This window comes from Hippichthys cyanospilos, chromosome 10 (assembly GCF_059441005.1).
Source record: "Hippichthys cyanospilos isolate Australia breed blue-spotted pipefish chromosome 10, RoL_Hcya_1.0, whole genome shotgun sequence".
NCBI lineage: Eukaryota > Metazoa > Chordata > Actinopteri > Syngnathiformes > Syngnathidae > Hippichthys > Hippichthys cyanospilos.
Genome location: NC_142378.1, coordinates 15609395 through 15621502, shown reverse-complemented (window position 1 = coordinate 15621502; position 12108 = coordinate 15609395). Strand labels below are relative to the sequence as shown.

The following is a 12108-nucleotide window of genomic DNA, read 5'->3' as shown; positions in this document are numbered from 1 at the left end:
ACGGATTGGCATATCCAACGCAACGCAAAGAGACTATTGAAATTATTTGATTGACGCACGCGTCAAAACAAAACTTACCCAGTTGCCCTGCTGTCCAGCCTATAGGCAAAGGCTGTACAATGTCGAAAACTGTAGTCTTAGTTTGAGACGGACTACCAGTTTAAAGTATATTGGAAACAGAGAGGAAACGCAACGTGACGGCTGCTCGGTTTGGACGGCATCCGATCGTTGCATGAAAGGACAAATTAGTGCTGTTTCGCTGAGTTGTTGCGAAACTTGAACGGACCACAAGACTACGCCAGGGGAGACACGGCGTGCGGGCCATTGGCTTGGCTCAGCGGAGGCACCGCGAACGTCAGGACCAGCAAGGCAGCCAGCCAGAACATCCACGGTGAGCGGACGGCCGCGCTGCCCAGCCACCTCGCATCGCATCGCATCACACGACCAGGACAACGGCCCGGTGCTTGAACTTTGCATTGGGGCACTTTTCCAAACTTGGACAGGTACACTGTGCACATAAAGGTATGTAGCGCGCTACCAGCTGGTTAACAATATATGGCCATTTAAAATACTGTGTGCACACATAGGGGACTTTGAGGATAAAAAAGGTGTCAATACGAGCGCTCTGGTAAAATCCAATGCATTGGTGGTTTTATGGCATCATCTCCGTTACGTTTTACAAGGTCTTGATTGTAATGTGATGAATTTCTGTGGGGTTTGACTGAAATAACAAGGTACTGTTTTACATTTCACACTGCTGGTTGGGTTTTGTATTGCAAAAATGGATTCAGGTAAAGGTGTTGCTCATGTTATGTGCTCAAATGGTGATGCAATGCAAATAATGGATGAACCTTCAGAGGGTGAAAAACGGTCTAATGTGACCACCACAGGTCAAAGTGCTCGCAGTGAAATTTCACAGGTTAAATCTCAAGTTGGGTCACAGGTTGGCTCCAAACGCAAGGTGAAACTAACACCAAGGGCCTTAATGGAGAAAATTGATTCATTGCAAAAGGAGAGAAATTCTAAATTAAAAAGGGCATCCAACATGCAGAAAACAATTGGAGAATTAATGGAAAATGGAGGATGCAAACAGGAGGTTCAAAGTGCACTTGTGAAATATCTTGACCTATGCAAAGGTGCCAGAGAGGCACAGTGTGCTCTTCTACCACTAATACCTCAAGAAGAACAATACAAACATGACATTTGGTTCAAGGCCAAAATGATCAATATCGATCAATTTATTGAGGAGGTCAATGATTGGACAAAAAGGACCCAAGCTGTGCAAAGTGGCGATGATGTGGAAAATGAAATCAATCCCAACGACAGCATCTCTAATGTTGAAAGCACAAAATCCACTAAAGGTCACACCTGGAGTGAAGCGAGTAGGTCCAGCACCTCTTCGTTGCGAGCTCGCAAGCAGGTAGAGGCAGACAGAGCTGCCCTTGTAATTCGTGCAGCAGCATTAAAGGAGAAGCATGCGCTTGAGGAGATGGAGGAAATGCTGCGAAAGAAAAAGGAAACATTGGAGCTGGAGGCAGAACTGGCTGCTGCCAATGCCAAAATATCAGTGCTACAATCTCCCACTCACCAAACCCTTTCACAAGCACCATCTGATGGAATGGACTCCTACTTTAGGAAAGGTGCAAGACCAAAAGAACCTTCGGTGGCACAACACACCCTAGCCAGAAAACATGAACCAGTCACACAACCTATCCAACCACAGCCACCCCGACAACAATCTGCACAATCCTATGTACAACAACAACCGCCTCCTATACAACAGCAGCAAGGACTCATTTCACAACCACCACAGCAGCAAACGTATATTCAAACAAAACAACCACCCCGACGTGTACAACCACCACCCTTTTCACAATCACACATGCCTATGAATGCAGCATGGGACATTGGCCATACTACCCACAGGAACCCCCCTGTGGAACAAAATGCTTCTCAATTCAATGACACTTCAACGGTGTGCAACTTGCTCCAAAAACAAAATGAAATCACAGCCATGCTAATGGAACAGCAAACCTCTCATTTACTGCCACCCAGGGAGATACCATGTTTTGATGGGGATCCTCTACAATATAGAACCTTTGTTAGAGCCTTTGTACATTGCGTTGAGAGAAACGCAAGCAACAAAGGGGATTGTCTGTACTATCTGGAGAGGTACACCAAGGGTCAGCCGAACGAGCTTGTACGGAGCTGTCAACACATGGCACCAGACAGAGGGTATGACATGGCAAAATATCTTCTTGACCAAAACTTTGGAGATGAATATAAAATTACAGCAGCATATATGGAGAAGGTTCACAACTGGCCGCTGCTGAAATCTGAGGATCCAAAATCCCTTCGAGCATATTCACTCTTCCTTCGTCAGTGTTGTAATGCCATGGAAACGGTACAGTATATGAGAGAACTTGACATGCCAGCCAACATGAAAGTCATCATTTCAAAGCTTCCATATAAGCTAAGAGAGATTTGGAGAGTCTCTGCATGCGGCATAATGGAAAGACACTACCGCAGACCCCAGTTCACAGACATCGTCACCTTTATAGAGCGCCAGGTAAAGATAATATCAGATCCAGTCTTTGGTGACATTCAGAATAACACACCGGGCACAGGAAAGCCAATGAACAAATTGAAGTCCCAAGGCAAACCCAGGTTTAAAGGAGACAGCTTTGCAACTACTATCGAAACCCCTCCGCCTAAAGAAGAGCAAGCAAGATTTCCACCTAGTCCCAAGCCAAGTAATACTGCTCACAACACCGCCTCTTGTATATGCTGTTCTAAAGACCACACTCTGGATCAGTGTCCAACAATGGAGAAGAAGTCACACAGAGACAAACTTGCTTTTATAAAACAAAATGGAGTCTGTTTTGGCTGCCTTCGCAAAGGCCATTTAAGCAAATATTGTGCTGACCGTTTGATTTGCAAGGTGTGCAATAAAAAGCATCCCAGTATTCTTCATATTTACTTTGACCAAAGGCAGAGGTCAAGCAACGCAAGTCAGCCAAATAAGCCTTCAGTGAGCAACGCGCAGATCTCCTTGCAAACTTGTGGACAAACAGGGGCCGGTGACAGTAATGGCGTTTTGTCAATCCTACCTGTGCAGGTGAAGTCCAGCAAGGGACATAAAGTAATTAAAACCTATGCATTCCTCGATCCCGGCAGCACAGATACCTTTTGTTCAGAAGCCCTCATGAGGAAGTTGAATTTGAATGGAAGAAAGGCCAAAATCAGCCTTCTAACCATGGGCCCAAAGGCATCTGTATCCAGTTACATGTTGACCGATTTAAAAATCTCAAGCCTCACTGGAGAAGAGTTCTTTGACCTGCCCAAGGTCTACACTCAAAAGAAAATGCCTGTTACAACCAGTAACATCATTAAAGAAGAGGAGCTGGCTAAGTGGCCATATTTAAATGGGGTGGTTCTTCCACGCATTCAAGCTGATGTTGAGCTATTGATTGGTACCAATGCCTCTAAACTACTTGAACCGTGGGAAGTTGTGAACAGTCGTGGTAATGGGCCATATGCCATTAAGACCCTATTGGGGTGGGTTGTTAATGGTCCCCTTTCCGGCTACAGTGAGCAGGCTGAGTGCGTTACTGTCAACAGGACCTCCATAACACATTTGGAGGAATTGCTGCACAATCAGTACAACCATGATTTTAATGAAACGACATCGGAGGACAAAGAGGAAATGTCACAGGATGATAAGAAGTTCATGAAAATCATGACTGATTCTTGTAAACTTCAAGATGGACATTACACCCTGGAACTCCCTTTCAGAAAAAAGGAAGTCTGTCTGCCAAACAATCGGTGTGTTGCTAGGCAACGCATATTTGGATTGAAGAGGAGGTTTGGGAGAGATAAGAAATTCCACAGAGATGCTGATGAAACTAAAGAATGGATTGAGAAAAAAACCCAGGCTCTCAACACAGACTACGGTCATGATTTGGCAAGTGTTCAGGCTTTGCAGCGCAAGCATGAGGGCTTTGAAAGAGACCTAGGTGACAAGGTGAACTCTCTTGGTGAAACCGCACAACGTCTCATACAGTCCCACCCAGAAGCAGTGGATGACATTCAAGAGAAATGTACTGAGCTCAACTCTGCCTGGAGCAGCCTTGTCAGACGTGCTGATCAGCGCAAAGACAAGCTGGGAAATTCACATGACCTGCAGCGCTTTCTATCTGATTTCAGAGACCTCGTGTCCTGGGTTAATGGTATCCGAGGACTGGTGTCCTCTGAAGAGCTAGCCAAAGATGTGACTGGAGCGGAAGCACTTCTAGAAAGACATCAGGAACATCGCACAGAAATAGATGCTCGTCTTGGTACATTCCAGGCTTTTGAGCAATTCGGGCACCAGCTTTTGGTGCAAGGACATTATGCGACTCCCGAGATCAAGCAAAGATTGGAAACTTTAGAAATGGAGCGGGCTGACCTGGAAAAGGCCTGGGTACAGCGCCGCATGATGCTGGACCAATGCTTGGAGTTCCAGCTCTTTAGCAGAGACTGTGAACAAGCTGAGAATTGGATGGCAGCTCGTGAAGCCTTTCTTGCAAGTGACGACAAGGGAGACTCCCTTGATAGTGTTGAGGCACTAATCAAAAAACATGAAGACTTTGATAAAGCCATTAATGTGCAGGAAGAGAAAATTGCTGCTCTCCAATCCTTTGCCAATCAACTCATAGGAGCGGACCATTATGCCAAATCTGAGATCTGCAGTCGACGCAATGAAGTTCTTGACAGGTGGCGTCGGCTGAAGACCCAGATGATTGAAAAGCGCTCAAAACGTGGTGAATCCCAGACCCTGCAGCAATTCAGCCGAGATGTGGATGAAATAGAAGCTTGGATCAGTGAGAAACTGCAGACTGCTTCTGATGAGTCCTACAAGGACCCTACCAACATTCAGCTATCCAAGCTTCTGAGTAAACATCAGAAGCACCAAGCATTTGAGGCGGAGCTCCATGCCAATGCTGATCGAATCCGTGGCGTCATAGATACTGGTAACACAGTCATCCAGAGAGGTGCCTGTGCTGGCAGTGAAGATGCAGTTAAGGTACGCCTTGGTGCGCTGGATGAACAGTGGCAATTTCTCGTCAACAAATCTGCTGAAAAGAGCCAAAAACTCAAAGAAGCCAATAAGCAACAGAACTTTAACACTGGCATCAAAGACTTTGATTTTTGGCTCTCTGAGGTGGAAGCACTTCTTGCTTCAGAGGACTATGGGAAAGATCTGGCCTCAGTCAACAACCTGTTGAAAAAACATCAGTTGCTGGAGGCTGATATTTCAGCCCATGAAGATCGTCTGAAAGATTTAAATGGACAATCTGATGGCAAGCAACGCCTTTGATACCTCTCAAGTGAAGGACAAGCGTGGTGCTGTTAATGGTCGTTTCAACAAAATAAAGAGCATGGCAGCCAGCCGCCACGCGAAGCTGAATGAGTCTCACCGTCTACATCAGTTCTTCAGGGACTTAGATGATGAGGAGTCTTGGATCAAAGAGAAGAAGTTGCTTGTAAGTTCAGAAGACTATGGGCGTGATTTGACTGGAGTGCAGAATCTGAGGAAGAAACGCAAGAGGCTTGAGGCTGAATTGGGAGCCCATGAGCCGGCAATTAAGTCTGTGCTTGATACTGGAAAGAAGCTGTCTGATGACAACACCATTGGCCAGGAGGAGATGCAGCAGAGACTGTCGCAGTTTGTAGAACATTGGAAAGAACTCAAAGACCTTTCTGGAGCAGGGGGACATTGTATTGATCGCGGATGCAACAGCCCCACGTGGATCCTGGCTGCTGGGAAGGGTCTTAGAGATCTATGCTGACAAGAAGGGACTAGTGCGTTCTGCATGAGTTAAAACAAAAACCAGCACACTGGACAGACCAATAACTAAGCTTTGCTTGATTCAAGAAGCAGACACTTAAGCTTCTAAGAGGTTTGTTTTGTTTTCGTTTACATGACTTGTTGGCTCCATTTATGTTAATATTGGTTTGAATTGTTCACGGTCTCCTGCCGTTCTCAATTAGGGGCCGGTGTGTTGGAGCCAAAAAGCTTTTTGTATATTCTAATTTGTTTATATTAAGAAAGTTAAACAAATTGTCTGAAGACATGCCAATCTATGGTGGGTGGAACCATGGTTGCCATGGTTACATAAATACGTGCCAGTTGGTGATTGCACTCAGGTGCGACAGGGCAAGACACAAACAGTTTTCGACCGTGCGAACGTGCGAACGTGCGAACGTGAGTGGTCTTTAAGTTTGGTTTGTAACCCGAATTATTGTTTTATCAAGATATTAAACGAAAGCAATGTGGACGAAATAAACGGATTGGCATATCCAACGCAACGCAAAGAGACTATTGAAATTATTTGATTGACGCACGCGTCAAAACAAAACTTACCCAGTTGCCCTGCTGTCCAGCCTATAGGCAAAGGCTGTACAATATATATATATATATATATATATATATATATATATATATTCAAACATTCAAAAAGTAGATCTCCGAATCTCTTGAAAGCCATTGTGAGTAAATGGTGAGTGTGGCTACTATTTTTTAGACACCCAGTTTCAGTTTATAGCAGGGAAACCATTCCTACGCAAAACACACACAAGGGCCTCAAAGAGCATGTTTCAGTATCGTAAGACACGTTTCTACAACGCAGGAGATAGAATTGGCCCTCCAATCGAGGGCAGACACAGGGACAAATGAAGCAATGATGAAAACAGATATCAGAAGACTGTTCCAGGAGAAGCTTTAGGATATCAAGCCATTTGATAAAAAGAAATAGTGTGAGGTGTCTAAGTTTTTTTTCCTTCGTCCTCTATATTTCCCATCTTCTATTTCATTCACTTCATTGTATGCTCTGTTGCCATGGAGACAGTTACTGCCATTACCTAGGAAGAAAAGATACCTGAGGAGAGGATGAGAAGACAGCAGCACAAACAAATACGTGCATGCACGCACACGCACACACAGAATAGGATGAATGCTTACAGATGACAGGTTGAGTTTGTCATTTGGACAGCATTTACAAACAGACTATTCTTCATGGTCATTAGCCTAATCGGTTCAAATATTTTTATCTTTTTTTGTCTTTCGGTCTGCCATTAAACTAGAGGCTGAAGTCACAGTTTTCTTGATACTCAACTGCCCCTAGGCTTCCAACCTTGCTGCCTTTCCACCTGGGTTGATCAGACACACAGTATAACTACCGAGAGTTGGTGACTCCAACTCTTTACCTTTTCCAACATTCAAGGTCACGATTCTCAGCTCTTGGGTCTTCCTTTTCTCTTTGTCTTTCCATACGGAATGCAGTATTTCAGTCTACTGCACTGTCGGTCAGCTTTAAAGAGCCAAACATCCCATTTATATAAGTGCCAATCCTTCCTCTGAATGTTGTACAGTATAGATTTTTTTTTCTATCATTCAACGATGCTGCCATAATAGTATATAGGTTATTTATTACTAGTCTTAAGACTACTAAAAGTTGAGATATCAAAACGAGTTGAGATATCTTTAGCAGCGGCTCATTTTAATTTTTGTGTTTACTCTGTCACGATTGCTTCAACGGGTGAGTAACTTCAACTGAGTTGTGTTAATTATTATCAGGATTCGGGCAGTGTCCATTGTTAATCTGGAGTTTCAAAATGCAACTAAAAAAGGCTTAGCTACAGAGGTTGCTAACATTTCATTGACATATTTTGAGCCTTATAAAGGCAATTCAGTGACTGTATTTGACAGTTAAGTTTTGCAATCTCCTGGTATCCCCAAAATATATGTTTGACAACTCAGGCAGAGTTAATCATGGACCACATTATTACATTCAACCATTTCAAATTTATTGGCAGTGGATGGAGGGTAGTTTGCAGCTAGTCATTTTCCAGCACAATTGACAACATTGATTGCATTCACCAGCAGTACTCAGTTCTGGGACAATTCTAAATTACTTGCTCAAAGTGGGCTTAAGACAGGATTTTCTCATTTGGATGTTCTTGTAATGTGGTCCCAGGAGGGACTTACTCATGTTTTTTTTTTTTGTTTTTTTTTCGTTTCTCCCGCACGTAAGCCATTAAGCAGCAAGGACTGAGAATGCAGTCACAAAGAATCATTTGCGAGTGCTTCATCTACCATGAACGATTCTCTACTGCTTCTGTCTTCTCGTGCGAAAAAAAAAAGTCATTACAACAAACTCCACTCACAAAAGGAGTTAATTTTAAAGAAGCCGCCCACAGCATGAACTGAAAATGTTGCAAATAAAAGCCACCTGGAGAACTTTTAACAATGAAGATAGCAGACACTAAACTCTATGCTCATTGGTAAATAGCTCTGAGATGCCACCTAGTGATACAGATTGAATCTTTTCACTTAAAAAGGGTCTTCTTTTTCCTGACTCAGCAAACATGCATGATTAGAAGCAGTTACCATAGCAACAGCAGATGATGAAAGGGAGAGAGGAGCGAGGGAGGACATGGGAAGAATAAATCTCCACAATGACGATGTTACACTCAACAAATTTCCGGGTCAAATACAATAATACGCTTGAAAAACAAAAAAATAAAGGTAAAATTAACTTATAAATATTGACATAGTCCATCACAGTTTTTCTTTTTTCAGTGTTCACTGAGATGACATGTCCATGGTTTTGCTCATGCCAAAACCTGATTAAAAATGGAAACCAACCACAGTCAGATCATCAACATTGTTTTCAAAGTGAACTATGAGACACACAACAGGAAATACTTTTACAATGAGCGAAGCTATAAAATTAAAATATAGCCAATAACCCTAACGATAATGATTAGAAGTGTCTATAGTCCAATCCACTTCACCTTATTTACATAGCACAATTCTAACAAACACAAGGTTTCCAAAGTGCTGCACAGGAAAATTAAAAACACAGTAAATAGGTAACTCAATAAAAATACAAAACAGTAAATCAAGTAAAATAACGAAAATAAGATCAAATAAAATCAAAGTCAAAACTTTGTGTCGAAGCCATGGAAAAAAAGCCATGTAATATAATGTGTCAAAGCCTTGGACTTTCATCAATTGTAAATCTTTGTTCTTAGTAATCTAAAAAATACATCTGAATCTATACCAAATGTTTGCGTGTGTGTGTGTTTCACTGGCATTTGTTTCTAAAATTAAGATGCATCTGTTGTTTACGCAGCTTGTCATTTGGGACAAGTCAGTGGAAATTATGGAAGTATGAGAAATTGTTCAGATATGTTTCAATAGTTAAAGTATATTAACATTAATTTCTTCTCATTAAGTGGAGTTTTCCTGTTGATGTCTAGGGAGGTCGTGGTGTAGGCTAGGCTAGGCTAGGCTGGGCTAGGATAGGATAGGATAGCTTTATTGTCATTACACCAGTACAAATACAAGCCAACGACAATCAGTTAAACAGGTTCGAACTGTCCAAGAGACACTAAAAAAGAATAACCAACAGGACAATACAGAACAGTAAGGTTTGTTGGCGCGCAGATGCTGTGCAGCACACCAAGATCTAAGATAAGAAAGGCAAAACACAAGGGATGAGGAGGGAAAACGAGTCTTTTGCCATTCCCTAGCGAGGGCTATACCATAAGCCTAGAAAAAATAACTCACATGAGCATAAACAACAAAACATCACCACAAAATCTTGCAACATTCAGTACGTGTAAGCAGCCAGAGCCAGATCCAGGCGCATCTGCAGCAGGTCATGTCACATGGTCAAAAATTCAAGGGCAGCAGAGGTGTGACAGTCAGTGTGGTGTACGTCTAGTCCTGATAATAGTTGTTTAAGGTGTAGGCTGACAAACAATGTGGTCGACCATGAGTCCATAGCATGAGACTCTCAATGGGGATTCAATTAACCCAATTAGGAATCAATTACTTTGAGGCGAAACGCCAATTTCTCCGTAACGACAGCCATTTTCAAAGATTCTACCACCACATCCATGCTGCTTTTGAATCCACTCACCACAGGAGTCTGGGTGTTGTTTATTCTCCCAAATTCATTCAATCCATATGCTCATCTGGGAAACTTTGTGATGAATGAGAAATCCACCAACTCCAATAAGGAGGATCTCCGTTTTCAAAATACCAATAATGTCGACGTTCTCCATGTCCTCTTCAGACAAGATTGATAGACATATCGCCCTCACTTGAGTGATGTACAAACCGGTAGAGATCCCACGGGATCGGAAAGGTTCCCCCCACCCAGCCTTTTCATCGAGAAAATTTCATCGATAGTCGATAGCCCAGTTGACCAATTCCATTGTTAGATTTCGGAGTAGAATATTGCAAGAGGTTATAGTAACAGCGCAGGATAAAATCAGCAAAGCAAGGGGTTTTTGTGCATATGAAATTTCTTTAATGTTTAATGTTCTTTGTGTTGCAGAAACACTGATTGTTCAGTGTGTACTCAGCCAATATCTTACAATATATGCATGTGTTACAAAATATGCATATATATTTAGATATTTTATGTTTGTCTGGACCCCTTCCTCATCCTATTTTCGCCCAGTTTCCTTGTGTATGTAAGAAATTTAATGCAAGACAGTGCTATCTTAAAGATGTTGTGGTTTTGAACTGTCTTGTCATTTGTCAAAATTTCAAATAAATAAATAAACAAACTGTAGTTTTCAGAAGCACTAGTCAGATTGAAGGAAAACCCTTGTAATAATAGATTTCTTGGGATATTTGTGGCTGTGTTTTCTCCGAAGAGCAACAATCGCTATCAGAAACCCAATCTTTTACAGTATGTCATCTGTCATAAACCAAATGATATCGTGTGATGTCATCAACAATTGCAGAGCCCCATGCCAAGCGTACCGCCTGACTGCATCCATTACTAAACTGGAATGACTGAGAGGAACAGCCTCAGAGAATGAGACCATGGTTTGAATATAGCAATCAAACACCATCATAGGAATGTCCCCAGATTCACTATTGTTGTTCAAACTGTAGAGCACAAGTATAATCAGGTCGAATTCTTCCTTCCTTCAATTTGTCCCACCCTATACCTTTATATAACCTCAACACCCTTGTACTGTACATCACAGTTAAATAATATTCCTCACCATCCCACTCCACACTTCATCTTCCCTCTCAACTCCAGGTGTGAAACAACAAGGTGTCAATTCGTACCGAGCATAATCTGAAAGAACAAAAGCTCCTGTCGTTATCACCTACCTGTACTGTTGGCCAATGGGGTTCAAGTGTGGTCGTTGTGGGTTTGGAAGCTGTCACCCTGGAGATCAGTGATGCTTGGGGCCTAAATCTCCGGGTGACGGCCTGTGGTTGGTCAGATTCATCCCTGTCACCTTATGACTCCACCCACTGGACCCTGGCAAGGGCTTACGGGTACCAAGCTCTTGAGAACATGTCGATGACAACTTGGACTCTTAGTAAGTTTCCTATAAGCAGCGGTCCTTCTCGAAGATTCTTCCTGTTGAAGTCATATGTGTGTCCTACAGAAAAAGAAGAAGACATTTTGACAATAAACGCGGATAAGACCCGCAAAGTGGCACACAGAGTCAGGTGTTTTTATGAACTAACAATGCGTTGAATGAACCGATGCCATCATCCGCACAATTCTAGGCCTCGTTTGTCAGTGGTCACCTGACCTTCTTGGAAAGGTCACAAACTCAGAATAGGTGCTTCAGTTTGCACGCTCACTCTTGCTCAACACATGCTTCGAAGCCTCGACACATTTCATAAAATCGCTATCCCACACTATTTATTATTTTCAATGAATGGCCTATGACGTGATTGTCCATATTCTTTCATTTTTGCCACAGGTTTCGAAACAGCGTGTGACAATACCTTCAAGAAACTAGATGAACAGGAGCAGTGATTAATCTAGATAAACTAGAAACTAGAGCTTCTTATTCAACTTTACAATCTAGAAAAATGTAGCTAGTAGTAATAAACCAATTAGGATTAAAAAAAGAGCAATCCAATATTTGGATCAATTTGACCTAACTTCCTGGCTTGGTTTGATCAAAACATATACAAGACAACCTTAAAAAACGGGTTTGTTTTGGATGAAACAAGACAGAAAGTTGTGTCAAAATGACCCCATAAATGGGCTAATTCTTTTTTGACCCATAATT

At 42.4% G+C, this 12108-nt stretch overlaps 1 protein-coding gene across 9 annotated transcripts in view; it reads right to left on the bottom strand.

Moving 5' to 3' along the window:
• The window catches only part of lrrc7 (leucine rich repeat containing 7), an 80843-nt gene extending 69556 nt beyond the window's left edge, over window positions 1–11287 (bottom strand). For all 9 annotated transcript variants that reach the window (XM_088425730.1, XM_088425733.1, XM_088425728.1 and 6 more), the window contains exon 1: window positions 11186–11287. The gene's annotated coding sequence lies outside the window, so the exon portion shown is untranslated. The remainder of the gene's footprint in view (window positions 1–11185) is intronic.
• Window positions 11288–12108: the final 821 nt, after the last annotated feature.